General features: G+C 43.5%; 1 long non-coding RNA gene across 2 annotated transcripts in view; it reads right to left on the minus strand.

The window, feature by feature from the left end:
• Positions 1–8,535: 8,535 nt before the first annotated feature.
• The window catches only part of LOC147020717 (uncharacterized), a 96,351-nt gene continuing 87,958 nt past the window's right edge, over positions 8,536–16,928 (minus strand). For both annotated transcript variants that reach the window (XR_015062106.1, XR_015062105.1), the window contains one exon: positions 8,536–9,991. This is a non-coding gene — a long non-coding RNA (uncharacterized LOC147020717). The remainder of the gene's footprint in view (positions 9,992–16,928) is intronic.

Raw genomic sequence — 16,928 nt, forward strand, 5'->3', positions numbered from 1 at the left:
AGCTTTGACCTTTTGACCTCGAATAGGCTTTAGCGACTCAACATGCAATTTCAAGTCAATCAAGTCTATTAAAATTTCAAGTCAATCAGATGAAAATTGCTGAATTTATGCAACCTTGACCTTTGACCTCAAAAACAATATGCTTCTAGGATTTGATTGGTGAATCAATTCAGTGACTCAATGTGTAAATTATGTTCAACTGAGCAGAGTACCCAGCCTCAGGGTAGGTGGAGATTGCATATTATTACTGATTTTTTTTTTTTTTTGTTGTTGTTGTATACACTGTGGAGGCTCGTATGAGAGTGAACCCACAGAAACACACAACAAGGGGAGCAGGAGACAAGAGGAGCGGGTGAGGGAAGGAAAAAACAGAGACATGAGGAGATCTGTGGAAGGGAAAGGGATGGGGCGGGGTACACAGGATAAACAAGATGGACACTACAGGGACTTTCAGGTCCTTACACGACAGGGACTTTCGGGAAGGAAAGAAAGGAAGAGATGATAGAAGACAGAAAGACCTGTCTGCAGTGAGAGAGTGAAAGGACCAAAGACTCAGCCTCGCTACGGGAGATACCAATGATCCTAAATGCCTTGGTTTCCACAGCGTGAAGCCGAGAAAGGTGAGAGGCATGAGCATTTGTGTTTGAATTCAGCAAGCGGATATGCAAATAGTCTTTAAATTTCAAGTCAATCGGATGAAAATTGGCAATTTTAAAAATTTGGCCCATGTCGACCTTTTGGTCTATGTTGACCTTTTGGCATAAGGTGACCTCAAAATTAATAGGTGGTTGAACTCAGTGACCTGATATGCAAATGCTGTTCAAATTTCAAGTCAATCGGATGAAAATAGAGGATTAAAAAATTTGTTTGGCTCAAATTGGCCTTTTGGCCTATGTTTACCTCAAAATTAATATGTGGTTGAATTCAGCGACCTCATTTGCAAATTCTCTTCAAATTTCAAGTCAAACAGGGTCGGTGAGCATAATCTCAGAAAATTTCAGAACGATCGGCTGAGCGGTTTGGACAAGTAACACACAAACAAATGGATCCAAATGCAATACCGTCCCCCTTGGCAAGTAAATAACTGTCTGGGGGTATTTTTTTTTGTGTTCATGGATGTTCTCCCCAGAGGTCCATTTCTACAACTGTAACTGTTATTATTATTGCGATAAATAAATGTTGTTGTTTTTTTGTTGGGTACGAAGTCGGTTGTAGGGTGAAGAATACACAAAGAGCTACAACACACTCACCGTTCGATAAGACCCTCCTCCAGACATCACAATCACCACACATGGAAACTATTGTTGCGGGCCTGGGGTTGCGGGGGTTCGAGGGTGGGGTATCCCGGGTTCTCCCCGGACTCACCGGGAATCGAGACCGTCGTACACGAATAAGTTCGTGTCATGGCGGGTCGCTAATATACTGCGAACGCCAACAATTTAACCACATGACCCAGCGTCCTCCCTATGACTACCATTTAACTGTGGAACACGCAGTCTCCTTATCGGGGAATCGCGCCCTCGGGGTTGTGCTACTTTTATCTTTATTGGATCTTGATTAAGGCGGCTGAGCTTACAGCGAGCACAACGCTGGACTGATGTGAGAGCCAATTAGTTTGGGAATTATAATCTCCTGGATAATCTACGTACAGACATTACTGGACCAATAAGGGAAAAGGACAGACATGGGCAGATTGAAAGGAAAATGTGAACAAGGCAATTTATTTCCAGCAAGCAATGTGGGGTACGAGGAAGAGAGGAAGGGAACTCAAGGGGTTTTATGGAGTCAAAGGGAAGTTGGGGCAGTAAAAGGGGAAATGCAATAAAAGGCAATCAAGGTGTGCATTTACAAAACGCAAAGAAAATGCACACGTTGCAGACTTAACTTAACTTATGCCTTACCTACTGGATAACATGACAGGGTACCCATCAGACCACACACATGGGGAGACAATTGAGAGGGGGCAGGGTGGCCTCAGCCTCAGCCGTACGTGGAACCTTCGCCCTCCCCAGCTTGGTACTGCTCTCCCTGCCACTCTCCGGAATGGCCCCGACACTGTACTCCACAACCGAGAGTCCACAAGCTCCATCGGAACCATGAACCAAAGTGTCCAGGACCAGGGAAGACAACAACAGCGATGACCATGGCAGAGAGAGAGAGAATCCAGCGTGTTTGACATAGCTTTATAGTCCCTGGGGCAGGTGGGGCCAAAGAGCTGCACGGCAGATCTTTCGAGGTGGCCTGGGACCAGCTATTGGGCCACGTCAGATCTTACGAGCTGGCCCCATGCCAGCCATTGGAGGATGCCCCTGCAGCCCCGCCAATTTTGCGGCCCACTCGGATATGCTCTCAGTTGGCCCTTCCGGCTGCCGCCAGGAGCGGAGTTCCGCACTTAACATGGGGAAATCCCCTTGCTTTCTCTCAAATATGACCCCTGGTCTATTCTGCTGAAAAACTCTTCTGCACTTATTTTGTCCATACCTTTCATGATCTTAAACACGTCAATCAAATCCTCTCGTAATCCCCTCCTTTCTAATGTATAAATCTCCTTCAGCCTCTCCATATTGCTTCGTCGAGCTCGGACCGGAATCGATCGAGTAACGTTAGGCTGAAACCCTCTCTATGGCACCTTCAGCATCTCCTTCCTCAGATGTGGTGACCAAAACTGGACACAGTATTCAAGGCGACGCCTCACTAAATCCACCCCAGATCCTTCTCCCATGTGCCACGTGCTAAGATTGCCCCTTGTATTATTTTTTTAAAACCTGCAGTCAATTAAAAGCTTGCATGAACTGCATTCAATTTCACTCAAGTCAACAACTGTTGGGATTTGGCCGTTCAAATTCACAATGTGTGCTTTCAAATTTTGCATGTGTAGAACTATTATGACACGAACAATCATATTATTTTCGAGAATATGGATTTCTGAGATCTGTGAAATGTTGAGAAAGACATTACACATCTTTATTTGTGTGAGTAGGCTGGTTCTTCATTTTCAGATTCACGAATGCAGGAGCAATGGCAGTCCGTGTAGTGGTCGTTATTAGAAGGAATTCCGATGTAGACAGGGATAGGCTCATTGATGCCTTTTAAAAACAACGCATTGGACGATGTAGAATTGGCCGACAATCGAGACATCAACAGAGCAACAGCAAGATCACTTATCTCGATTTATCTGAGAACTGGTCAAGGAGATAGGTTGCCAAAAGAGAGGGCCACACAACGCGAAGTTGGATGACGACATGTGGCATTGTCTGCAGAATCTCCTCGATGTCAATCCTCTTCTGACTTTGACTCAAATGAAGGAAAACCTGCAAGCTGCTCTGCCAAACAAGTTCCATGTATCTATGAGCATCTTTGCCAGAAGCCTTCCTTGATGGTATGCTTCTGACTCTCAAACTGACCGAGGACGTACATGACACGTGGAATGCACCTCGCACGCTTGACCAGCACGTCCTGTATGCGCAATGGTTTCGACAGCACCGTGTTGTTGCACACTGCGTCTTCATTGACGAAATTGGATACAACGTGTGGGCACAGTGTTCTTTTGGAAATGCCCCTCGTGGACTTCCGGCAAGACGTGTTGAGGGCGTAACTGCAATGTTACTTTTGCTGTATGCGCGGAGGTCGGCCTCGTCCATCACCAGATCGCCTTCAAGCTGGACAAAGTTTCAAGGACTTTCTTGCAAACATGAATGTGCCAACATGTTTCCTGCTGGCAAACCTGTCTTCCTTATGTTCGATAACGCAAGGCCACGCATCCAGGCCCAACTCCTACCGGATGCTGACACAAACATCAAATTGAAGCTGCTCCCTCCATACTCCCCATTCTTCAACTGCATGGAGAATGTGTATACCAAAAAAATTAATTTTTTTAAAATGAAGGTTAAATCTATGGGTGACATCTTGTCCTGAGATTGGGTTAATGTTTGTCCTTCTGCCATTGATCAACTCAATTGGATCAAAATTCAGAGAATTTCTTCAACACATTCTCCACTTTAAATCTGTATTGTTGCTATGAAAGTAACCTCACAAAAATATTACACCTTCACAATGACCTAATACAACCTGAATTCTCCCCTAAAGTAATGGTGGATCACTACTGCTACTACGACTACTACTACTTTATTAATGGCTCCAATTATTCCCACATTTTGTGAGGTTCACCGAGGAAAGCTTTTGGCTCAAGTCTTTCACAGATTGGCAGGTCAGGCCTGACGTTTCACCGAAGATGATTTGAGAACATATTTATGACGTTACCAAAAATCTGTACATCATGGAGCAAGTGTTTGTACGTCTGCTCTATCTATACCCATTGGTTGGACAGCTGGCCTGATGCACCCACAATTGTACGAACCTAAAAAAAAAAATCATATGTCCGCCATTTTGCTGCTTAGGTCGAAGATATCTTTGGAAGTGTCATACTCACGATCACCATGCCCCCCCTATAAGTTTTCCTTTCTGTGTAAAACAACCGAAGCGACTATTAAAAGGATCACCAAACATAAAAAGGTTGGAGCCAATGGGCATCATGGGTGACCTTGTGTGACCATCATGGGTGACCTTGTGTGACCATCATGGGTGACCATCATGGGTGATTGATGGGCCTTGCGAAGGTGACAGTACGTATAGGCCTCAGCCCTGAGGTGCTAGCGAACCTGAGGTGCTAGCTAGCTTATGGCCCAGTGAAATTGGAATTATCTGACTTCTATAGCCACAGTATACAAATAAGCAGTACGCATGGTTCGGCTTCATGTTCGTAACCTGGGTTATCTTTCTTTTTGAGAGCAATCGAAGCAGTGATTTGTTGCATATTCACCGCCCAAATAAAGGGATGCATCAGAAGAACGTGTTGAACGCGTGGAACAACATTTCCCGTCAGGCTGGATTTGTATAGATTTCCTGAAATGGGAAACCATATTTAATCAAGATTCCCCATCTATCGCTGTCACCACCCACTCTATAGCTTATCTATGGATAAAGTTATATAATCCTGCACAATTTGAAAATAATGCATTTTCAGCATTTTCACCTTAAACTTTAAACTGATTTAAATCTAGGATATTGACATACTCTTTTCAGGAGGTTATTCTTACCAACTAACATCTTGATATCATGATTATTTCAATGATAACATCACTACCGATTGCATTATTTATTCAACGAAACTTCTTTCCCATTACTTCCATCCTCCTACCCCTCCCTCCACCCTCCTCTCTGTTTACTATCTCCCCACTCCCCCCTCCCCTTCCTCTCTCCCCTCTGTTTCCCATATCTCACCCCTGTTTCCTATCGTATCGTATCCCCCCACCTTACCTCTGTTTCCCATATCTCCCCCATGTTTCCTATCTCCCTCCCCCTCCACCTTCCCTCTGTTTCCTATCCCCCCCCCCCACCTTCCCTCTGTTTCCTACATCTCTACCCTGTTTCCTATCTCCACCTTCCCACCCCTTTCACCATCTCTTCCTTGTATAAATTGCATTGAAAGCTATTACCTGGGACGAAATGGCTAAATTATTGCTACATGGCATTTGTGCTTCATCCTTGAGAATCGTTGACGGTGGGTGGCAGCATTGAGCCATTCCAGAGGATTGATCATGCTGTGGATGGAGTGCCATTACTGTGGAATGGATATGGTGGAATGGTTTTCTGGCACAGCCACCAAGCTTAGTGGAAGAGATACAAACGACAAAGGATCAAAAATATATATATATTTTACATTAATTAATTAGTGCAGACATGAGTATACCCTTTACATGAATTACAAGGACATCAGTAGGCAGTGGATAAACACATAGAATATGTACAGGATTTGAACTTGGGCTTCATGCATCATTTAACCTGATTTGTTTTAACATCAAGTGCAATGGTGGTTCAGGGGCTTATTACGGAGCATATAAATGTATATTCACATTCTATACAGATAATCTTCTATAATAATAAATGTCTCCGCCATAATTCCAAAACCATGAAACCAGGTGGCCCAGAACTTTGCGTGCACACAAAGAGAACTCCAACGTGGTGCATGAATGAAAATTGGGTGTTTGGATCAATTTAAACGCCTCTTTTGAAGATAATTAACGGGGTGCTCATCATGAAAAAAACAAAAAAGGGTTTACCCCCTGGTCAGCTCGCTTTCACCTTGCAGGGTCTTTAGCCGCCATTTTGTTTCGGCCTGCTCAAACATGCCTTGACTTGGAACAGGCTGCACAGGCCTCTGGCGGGCATTTGAAGACTGAGCAATGCGTCTTCCATCATTAAATGAAGGCACCATTTTGAGGAAACAAAGGTACATTTTGATTACAACTCGTACAGAGGAAACGAGGTAATGCATGTTTTGTTTGCAGCAATCACGGCAGCGGTCTAATAAACACCGCCCAATGAGGGTATGTTCTCATAATGCAGGTGAAGGAAAATTGTGGTGGTCTTTAAGAGTAAAAAAAACAACTTTTGGTTTTCACCTGACTTTTCAAGACTGAATAGTGTGCAAGTACAGGATTTATAAACAAACTCATGGAGTTGTAATTCACATATTATAATGTGAAGTCAATAAACATTAGAGACAATGAAAATCAGCTTGGTCATGAAATGTCTGCATACATATAATTCATGAGTCGGGAAGCCGGAGAATTCCCTGAGAGATTTTTTTTTAACTTCTTCTTTCGAACTTATTATGTATATTATGTATACTTATTATGTACACGTTAAATAAGTTATGTACACATACACTTTAAAGTTATATGACATGTACACGTCCACTTGCGTACACTCAGCATCACCTCTGAGTTAATGTACGTTTAAAAAACTAAAAGAATGCATGGAAAACTGAACAACATACATTTTCATGACAACGAAAATAGTCATGATTAATATTTGAAGTCTTTAATTAAAAATTTTTTTAAGTCCTTTTGTCTGTACTGTATGCTGTTAGGGTACTGTATGCCAAGGCAGCTGTTCCTGATCAACAGTTTTGATTGGAGTGCTTAAGCCACTTGGCGAGCACTCTTCAAGAAACTTGGTGACTGAACACACCCCAGATTCATTCCATGACGACGAGGATAAACATCGAAACCATCACTTATTTTGGCCATATCGATTAATTTGTCCCTCAGGGGGAAGATTTCGACATGACACGTGGCAAGTTAGAGGCGACAAAACGTGGGTTGGTAGGAATCGAAAACGGGTTTTGAATTAATTATTTTTTCCCCCAAACGTGGTTAAAAACACTTTATTCACTGTCAGTGACACAAAATACACCAGAATATGGAGATATAGCCGTTTATTGATGAGCAATGATATAGAGGTTCCAAGTAATACAACTTCAAACTCAGTGATTGTGGTGACACAATATTAATCAAGTATGTCATGATCCATGTAAGAATGCCCTTTCAGTTTTATGCGCGGAAGGGGAGGACAAAGAGGACAGAGAGTGGGGGTTGGGAGGGAGTTGTGGCACCAGGTGGAAAAACATGCAACATTGTCTATCCTGAAGCTCTCTATAAGGATAAAAAAAGAAAAAAAAGTCAAACACTGTGATGAAATGTGATAGAAAAATGTGATGTGAACTCTTCAGTGCTGAAGAAGAATGGGGAAAGAGGAAAGAAAAGAAAGGCAGACATACAGAAAGAGGAGCACAGAAGAAGGAGGAAGACAGAAGAAGGAAGATGCAAGAAGAAGAAAGACAAGAACAGGAAGACAAAGAAAGAAGATAGAAGTAGAAAAAGAAGTAATAAAACAAGGAAAAACAATCTAGAGCAATGGAAACTCCCTAACATCAAGAAACAAGACAAGAAGTAAACACAGCAGAAATGATTGCATTCTGCCCTCCTGTACCTGCAATCTCTCAGTCGTTGTGTTGTACTTCAGTCAGTTGTCCGTAAAATCTAATTCAGGATACAGTTGAAGCGTTTGTCGCTCCTGTGTGAAGCGGGGCCATCGCCATAAAGTACAAAACACACAGGAAACAGTGTGCTGTGTTGAGGCATGGAGGTGATGGTCATGTTTAACTCTCGACCAGTCAAATATTCCTGAGGGGTTAAATGTCATGGCAAGGTCAGCGTTGGTTTATTTGCTCTTATCTTATTGAAGCGACAGGTCTTATTTGCTCTCTCTCTCTCTCTCTCTCTCTCTCTCTCTCTCTCTCTCTCTCTCTCTCTCTCTCTCTCTCTCTCTCTCTCTCTCTCTCTCCCCTCCCACCTCTCCTCTTTTCCCTCCTCTCCTCTTTCCTCCCCTCACTCTCCCTACCCCTCACTCTCTCCACCCCTTTGTCTGCCCCTCTCTCTGCCTTCTCTCTCTCTCCTCCTGTCTCCCTCCCATCTCTCTCTCTCTTTCCTCCCACCCCTCCTCTCCTCTTTCCTCCCCTCACTCTCCCTATCCCCTCTCTCTCCCTATCCCCTCTCTCCCCACCCCTTTGTCTGCCCCCTCGCTCTGCCTCCTCTCTCTTTCCTCCCACCCCTCCCCTTTTCCCTCCTCCCCCCCTTCCTCCCCCCACCCTCCCTTCCCCCTCTCTCTCCACCCCTTTGTCTGCACCCCTCTCTCTGCCTCCTCTCTCTCCTCCTGTCTCCCTCCCACCTCTGTGTCGCTGTGTCTCTGCGTCTCTGCGTCTCTGTGTTTCTGTGTCTCTCTCTCTCTCTCTCTCTCTCTCTCTCTCTCTCTCTCTCTCTCTCTCTCTCTCTCTCTCTCTCTCTCTCTCTCTCTCTACATGTTTCGTACAGTGAAGTGCAGGTGGTATTTGCTAGTATTTAACATAATCACACATCATTCATATTTTTACTCCATTTCAGCTGTCTCTTTTCAGAGCTGTCTCTCTAAGAATAGGATTATGACTGACAGGATAGCTTAGACTTAGAGGTATGCACACTTCCCTCTAAACTGTCTAGCATGGGTTCAAATGTCGTCCCATCTATAAACTACCACGCTGGTGTTTGACATGTAGGATGAGGCATCGATGTGTGTGCATCATCCATAAAAAGGATGTCAGCCAGAAGACTAATTCACAAATTCCCACCTGACTTTTCATGGCTTTATCATCTTTGGACAATTGGCAGAGATCTCTCCAGGTCTTTGGATGATTGGTACAGCGATCAGATATCTCCAGGTATTGGGATGATTGGTACAGCGATCTCTCAATGTCTATGGATGATTGGTGCAGTGATCTCTCCATGTCTATGGATGATTGGTGCAGTGATCTCTCCATGTCTATGGATGATTGGTGCAGTGATCTCTCCATGTCTATGGATGATTGGTGCAGTGATCTCTCCAGATCATTAACACAGGTGACTACCTCAAAAGAACAGTACGCAATAATCTCATGGCCTTGCAAAGGTTATATAAACACCAATTTTTGTCATAGTGCCCTTTCTCTATTGAGAGATTGCTTTTTATACAAAAAGGTGAAATAAAATACAGTGACAAATCTAAACACATTTACTTTAGGCCAAATGTCAAACCACAAGGCTTTTCAAAACAATACACATATATCCTATCCCTAAGGTCATATCACATGGTTCTACAAAGCACCACCATTTATTTTAAAGCTTCATGAGCAAGAGAAAAATCAATAAGCAATAGTTATGCTTCAAGTGAAAGCCCTTAAAGTTGTAAAAACACCATGAATGCTCCAACTACAAAAACTTTCATGAGCAGAGAGAGAACGAAGCAAAAGTAAAAACAAGGAAAGGAATAGAAAAAGGAAGTTATAAAGCAAGTAAAGACAAGGAAGAAAAGGCAGACTAAGATTAATGTATTGTCCAGCCATGTTTATAATTGGTATATAAGGAGTGGATTAACTACTCACATGGAAGGATCGAGTCAAACGATCAGAAAATTGAGACCAAAATGAATCAATGTTTAATGAAATGTACAAATGTGTGATGTCAAGTCGCCCCCAGTGAGAACGCGTGACCTATGATCGGCTTCCAGCTCCACCGTCTGCTGTGACATCCCTCATCCTTCAGGCAGGCAGGCTGCAGCCTTTTCCCTCTCTTCAGACCTTGAAAAAATATCACAAGCTGGTCAAACACTTGGAATATTTCTTTCAATCCTGACAAATCTCGCACTCTCACTATTTCTCTCAGAAAGGACCATTTGGAAAAATCCTCCTATTGACTGTCTTAACAATCCTCTTGAGGAAGTTCAGTCATTCAAACTCATGGCTCTCACCATCAGCCATGATCTTTCTTGGGCAAGCCACATTTCAAAGTTGGCCTCCAAAGCCAGCTACTGACTGGGCATCCTCCGTCATACAAAGTCCTTCCTTGGCACACCTGAACTCCTATCCACCGACAAGGCCTTCATCCGCAGCTTGATGGAATACTACTCTCCCCTCAGGGCTGGCTCCCCTGTCTCACATCTTGCTCAGCTTGATGCTGTGAAAACCAAGGCCTTCAAGATTATTGGAATCTCCCTCAATGAAGCTGAGTCGATGGGTCTATCACTTCACCATCACAGCCAGATCAGTGGTCTTTTTGTCTTTTACCACCTCATTCCTGGTCTTGCACCATCTGCTCTTTCTGCGCTTTGCCCCCCCCTCCCCAGGTTTCTGTGGGGCATACATGGTGCACAATCAACCCCCTTCTGGTGAAACTACCGAAATCCAGGACCGCTGCTCACCTCCACTCCTTTGTTGCTCTTTTTCCCTGCCTGTGGAACCAACTTCCACATTCTCTTCAATCTCATTCTCCCCTCCAGGTCTTCAAGACAGCTGTTCATCACCATCTCAGATCGTCCCCAATCCAAAACCATAATCTTTTCTACTCTCATTAACTCCCTCCCGCCTCCCCAGTCCCTCCTCCTTACAAAAATTTTCAGTTTTTCCTCCTAAGAGTTTCTTTCTGTATCCTTCTTGTCCAAACTATGCATCCATCTCCTGCCCCCCTCCCATTCCTCCCCACACCCATTGTTTGTCTGCCTCCCACTGTCTTGGCCTTTGGCTCTGCTGTTGGTGTTTCCCCTCTCTCTGCTGTTACTTTTGTTCTGTTTCATCCTGATCTATTCAGTGGTACCAGCTCTTCTAGGAGCCTCGACTCTGTATACAAAAAAAAATGGCCAGGATTTGACATCAGACATGCTGTCTTAGTGATGGTTCTCCAACTGTATTGACTTCAGCCATAATCGTACCACATACAGAGGTAGTTGTAATCTGACATTAAATTGAATCGCAGTTTGAAAGTTTTTTTTTTTACCACTGCACACATGGTATTCAATAACCCGAAGTGAGATTTCTCTTATGGACCTCACTTATCATCCAACAGCAGGCGGTTCTATTTCATCACAGGCTGAAACTAATGCCAGAAGTTCTGTTTTAACCCTATATCTTCTTTCCTGCATCAAAATCATCATAAACTAGATGTAATCCAAGCTTAATAGGGTGGATGCATGGTAGGTGCTCCCTATTGGTCAAGACCCTTAAAACAAATGCTTGTGTGGCACAAGGGTTCACGATCAACATGCCATGAAAAGGTACTATTTCATACACTGTCGGACCCCGACATTCATGGGGGATACGTTCCTGAAAAATGCCACGAATATCAATTCTGTGAATGTCAGGGCATTGTTTCAATGGGAAAAGGGGGATGGGTTCTCGGCGGTACGTGATTCATTCGGGAAAATAAAAAAACCTATGAAAAACTGCGACTACACCTGCAAAAAAAACACAAAAACATGAAAACGGGCAGCAAAAAAATGTGAAAACACAACCCCCTCCCCCCCCCCCACAAATAAACCAAAGAAAAACGCCGAAAAACTCGCCTGTAAAAAAACCGGGAATATACCCCCAAATAAACCCACGAAAATATGAAAAAAATGGCAAACATGCCTGCAAAAAGCACAAAGAAAACCACGAATACACCCCCCCCGCCCCAAAAAAACCCACGAATATACAAAAAACCGCAAATATGCCCAAGAAAAAATGTGAATATGCCCAAGAAAAACCATGAATATGCCCAAGAAAAACCGTGAATATGCCCAAGAAAAACCGTGAATATGCCCAAGAAAAACTGTGAATATGCCCAAGAAAAACCGTGAATATGCCCAAGAAAAACCGTGAATATGCCCAAGAAAAACCGTGAATATGCCCAAGAAAAACCGTGAATATGCCCAAGAAAAACCGTGAATATGCCCAAGAAAAACCGTGAATATGCCCAAGAAAACCCGTGAATATGCCCAAGAAAAACCGTGAATATGCCCAAGAAAAACCGTGAATATGCCCAAGAAAAACCGTGAATATGCCCAAGAAAAACCGTGAATATGCCCAAGAAAAACCGTGAATATGCCCAAGAAAAACCGTGAATATGCCCAAGAAAAACCGTAAATATGCCCAAGAAAACCCATGAATATGCCCAAGAAAAACCGTGAATATGCCCAAGAAAAACCGTGAATATGCCCAAGAAAAACCGTGAATATGCCCAAGAAAAACCGTGAATATGCCCAAGAAAAACCATGAATATGTCTAAGAAAAACCGTGAATATGCCCAAGAAAAACCGTGAATATGTCCAAGAAAAACCGTGAATATGCCCAAGAAAAACTGTGAAAATGTGAAAAACCCACAAATAGGCCTAAGAAAAACTGCAAAATATGCGGAAAAAAAACTGCGAATACGCTAGCAAAAAACAAAAAAATGAAAAAAAAAATGCGAATATGCCAGCGAAAAACCGCAAAAATGCGAAAAAAGGGAATACGCGCAAGAAAAACCACGAAACACCTGCAAATATATCTGCGAAAAACCATGAGAAAATGGCGAATATGCGTGCAAAAAACCATGAACAAAACCGCGAATATGCCCAAGAAAAACTACAAAAATGTGGAAAAGACCCGCAAATATTCCAAAGAAAAACTATGAAAATGTGGAAGAAAAAACACATCAAGACGCTGAAGAAAAAGTAGGATAATGTGAAAAAACCTTGAAAATGCTGGAAAAACCCACAAATACGGCCAAGAAAAACCTTGAAAATGTGAAAAATGGCGAATTCGCCTAAAAAACCCGCAAAAATGCAACAAAACACCCCTGCAAATACACCAGCGAAAAAACGCGAAAAAAACCTGCAAATACGCCTGTGAAAAACCATGAAAAACATCATGAATACGTCCAAGAAATCGCGAAAAGGCAAAAAAAAAAAAAAACCTGCGAATGCGCTGAAGAAAAACCACAAAAACCTGCGAATACGCCTGTAAAAAAACACAAAAAAAAATAACCGCGAATATGCTCAAGAAAAAACGGTAAAAAAAAACAAACAAACGCAACACATGCCTGTGAAAAACAACGAAAAACTGTGAACACACCTGCGCAAAAACCGTGAAAAAATAACACGAATATGCCCGCGCAAATGCAAAAAACCCTTGCCAAATTGCCCAAGAAAAACCATGAAAATGCCGAAAAACCATGAATATGCATGTGAAAAACTACTGAGGTAAAATATGTAAACTATACACTACAGATAGCGAAATAGAAAAGGGGGTGGGGGAAGGGAACAAAACCCTATCTGCTCACAGGCACAACACATATTTGTCACATGAATACGATTTACCTAACTTCGAAACAGAACACTTTAACATAATTGTTCTATAGTTTATGTGTGTGCTTTCTTTTTAACCTGCAAGGGCAGTACACCGAGTGCACTCCACGCTACAACTGTCACAATATATATATATATATATATATATATATATATATATATATATATATATATATATATATATATATATATATATATATATATATATATATATATATATATATATATATATATATATACATATACATATATACATATACATATATATTAAATATGTATATATACTTATACACTACCGGTCAAAAGTTTTAGAACACCCCCATTTTTCCAGTTTTTACTGAAATTTAAGCAATTTAATGTTTCAATGTACTCTGAAATTAAAGCATAGAACAAATAAACAATTGCAGATAAAAAACAAACTCATGGAATCGTTTTGTTGAACAAAATTTAATCTAAATTTTTAACTCATCAAAGTAGCCACCTTTTGCAGATATAACAGCCGAACATACTCGTGGCATTCTTTCTACAATGGAAATTAAATATTGTTCGGAAAGTTCTTCCCAACACTGTTGCCAAAGTTCCCACAAATATGTTGCCCTTGAAGGTTGCTTTGCTTTCACCCTTCTGTCCAGTTCATCCCAAACCAGCTCGATTGGGGTTTATGTATGGAGACTGTGCTGGTCATTCCATGATTTGAAGCCTACCATCTTGTTCTTTTCTCCTAAGGTAGTTTTTACATAGCCTGGAGGTATGTTTTGGGTCGTTATCTTGCTGTAGGATGAACCGCTAACCAACTAGGCGTAGACCAGAGGGTATTGCATGGCGCTGCAAAATGTTGTGGTAGCCCTTTTGGTTCAGGGTGCCAGTCACTCTGTGCAAGTCGCCAACTCTGGATCCAGCAAAAGAGCCCCAGATCATCATGCTTCCTCCTCCATGTTTGACAGTTGGTGTCACACACTGAGGAACCATCCTTTCGCCTACTCGACGGCGTACAAAAACCCTGCATGATGAACCGAAAATTTCAAATTTTGATTCATCGGTCAATAAGACCTTCTTCCAGTTTTCAGTAGTCCACTGGTGGTGCTTCATGGCCCAGGCAAGCCTCTTTTTCTTATTTTGCCATCTTAGCAATGGCTCTCTTACTGCCACTCGACCTATCAAACCTGCAGCTCGAAGTCTTCTCTTCACAGTTGAAACTGAGACTTCCTTACTTCGACCAATGTTAAGTTGTACTTGAAGCTGCTGTCTTGTGAGCCACCTATCACGCAAGCTGTTGACTCTCAGAAACTTGTCTTCTGATTGTGTTGTGGCTTTGGGTCTGCCAGACCTCTTCCTGTCAAACTTCCCTCCAGTTTCCAAGTTCCTTTTGATGGTGTCGGCCAACTGTGCTCACTGACACACTGGGACTAACAATTTCTCTAAAGGAAAGACCTACACTTTTAAGGGTTATAATGGTCTGTCTGTCTTCCTTTGTTAATTGTCTTTTTCTCACCATTATGATAGCAATATACTACTACCTGCAGTGCAATATTGTCCAAATAGTGCTTCAGAGGGTGTAGCAACACAGTCTGTTCCAACACTGCTTTTATACAGACAGAGGGTTTGTAACTAATCAACAAAAGTTGGGACACCTGTAGGAATTGTTTGCATCAACTTTCAAGGCAAATTTACTTCCATTGCTGCAAAACAGCTGCAGTTGCTAACCCATTACTTGTTCCCTAAAAAGGGCCTTTTCTTAACAACTCTGAAATTTTCATTATTTATCAGTTTTTGCTCACCTGAACTTCATTTTTAACCTCTGGCAGTTTACCGCTTAGCTTTTTACCATTTCAGGTTATTCACTGGACTTGAACTGCTTAAATTTTAGTAAAAACTGGAAAAATGGGGGTGTTCTAAAACTTTTGACTGGTCGTGTGTATATACTGTATATATATATAGTTACGAATTCCGCCGGTTCGACCGCTTACGGCCCAACCGCAGTCGCGCGTCCGCCGAAAACCGGAATCCAGTCGTAGCTTCCGGACAACTCCGGAAACCTGCTACGGGTGCCTTAATGCACCATAAATTGTCAATATTCTGTCCACGCGGTACAGGGTTAATCGCCGAATCTCGATATACCTAATTATCCGTGCAGACAGAAGTACCGAGAATTTATACCTCGATGAAACTCGTACGGAAACGAGCTGCTTAGCGCGCTCGTTCCGTGTACGATGCCGAGCTGTTTTAATCGCCAAGTTCCGTTGGACCAAATGACCACTTTTATTGGCTTTAACAGCCTGCTAATTTCCCGAACGCGCCGTGGAAGTCAATGGGAGGAAATGGACGCAATGAGCAGGCTTACATTCAACAATGGGGCATTTATGAAACAAGCAATCAATCAATGGGGGAAGGGGACATGACACAAGCAAAGCCTACAGCCGATGTCTATTCAATATGTACAGGCATGCACTTAAATCATTTCTACTTATAAAGACAAGGTGCCACAGAAACATACTTTCATACAAAACCCAGAAAAGAAACGGGCCCGTGAGCCTTTATTCGGACTCGGAGCCTGGATGACCGAAGGCTCGCTAGAGGCTGGGCAGGTTACCTGGCCGCCCCTTGTGACGGCTCGAATGTCTTCAGGTTGGTGACCCCTGGTGTCTCTGCTTGGCCCTTGTGTCGCAACGCGCCAGTCGCTTGAGCAGCCGGGCGGCTTGAGCAGTTTGGCGAGCGGCTTGAGTGGCTGCTTGGTTCCCCTCGGTGGTCCGGCTCTCGTCACGGCCTTTTGTCGGGCCTGGCCGGCGACACTTTCGGAGGAGTGAACGGGTCCTTGGCTCTTTTAGAGTTTATGCTCTTTAATGACCCGTCCACTACCTCAGCGACGCTGCTCAACCACCGTCAGGGTCGTTTTCCAGGACCACCAAGCTCCGCCGCTGCTGCTGGCTCTCCTTGCCTGGACTCCGACGACTCGCTGGACTCCACCGCAGCTGGCACTTTGGCTTCTCCTCCCAACTGGCACTGACTTCCGAAGCCGCAACTTGCACTGGTTCAAGACCCCTCGGACACTCTGCTGCAGCTTCGACACACTCCCCAACCGGCCACTGCCGCTCTGACTTCTCCCGACTCTGCTCGACTGGCTCCCCTCGCCCGGCGACGACTTCTCTCCACAGATCTCTCTGCAGCTCTGACTGACTTCTGCCAGGTCGAGCTCCGCCCTTTTATAGTTGGGGGCGAGCTGCCCCTTGAAATCTCACCCGAGGCCGGGCTCGGACCACTCTTCTGCTGTGACCTCTCACCCATCGAAAGCCTCGCTGGAAACCCCATGTTCGACGTCACTAGCTTGTTTCGGGAAAGCCGTCCTGTGATCCAAATAAGCAAATCGGCTCGTGCCGCGGCCATTCACCGGGGCGCCTGGTGATGTTGTTTGTTGAGGA

This window comes from Eptatretus burgeri, chromosome 9 (genome assembly GCF_056783735.1).
Source record: "Eptatretus burgeri isolate ZD-2024b chromosome 9, Ebu_testis_v1, whole genome shotgun sequence".
Classification (NCBI taxonomy): domain Eukaryota; kingdom Metazoa; phylum Chordata; class Myxini; order Myxiniformes; family Myxinidae; genus Eptatretus; species Eptatretus burgeri.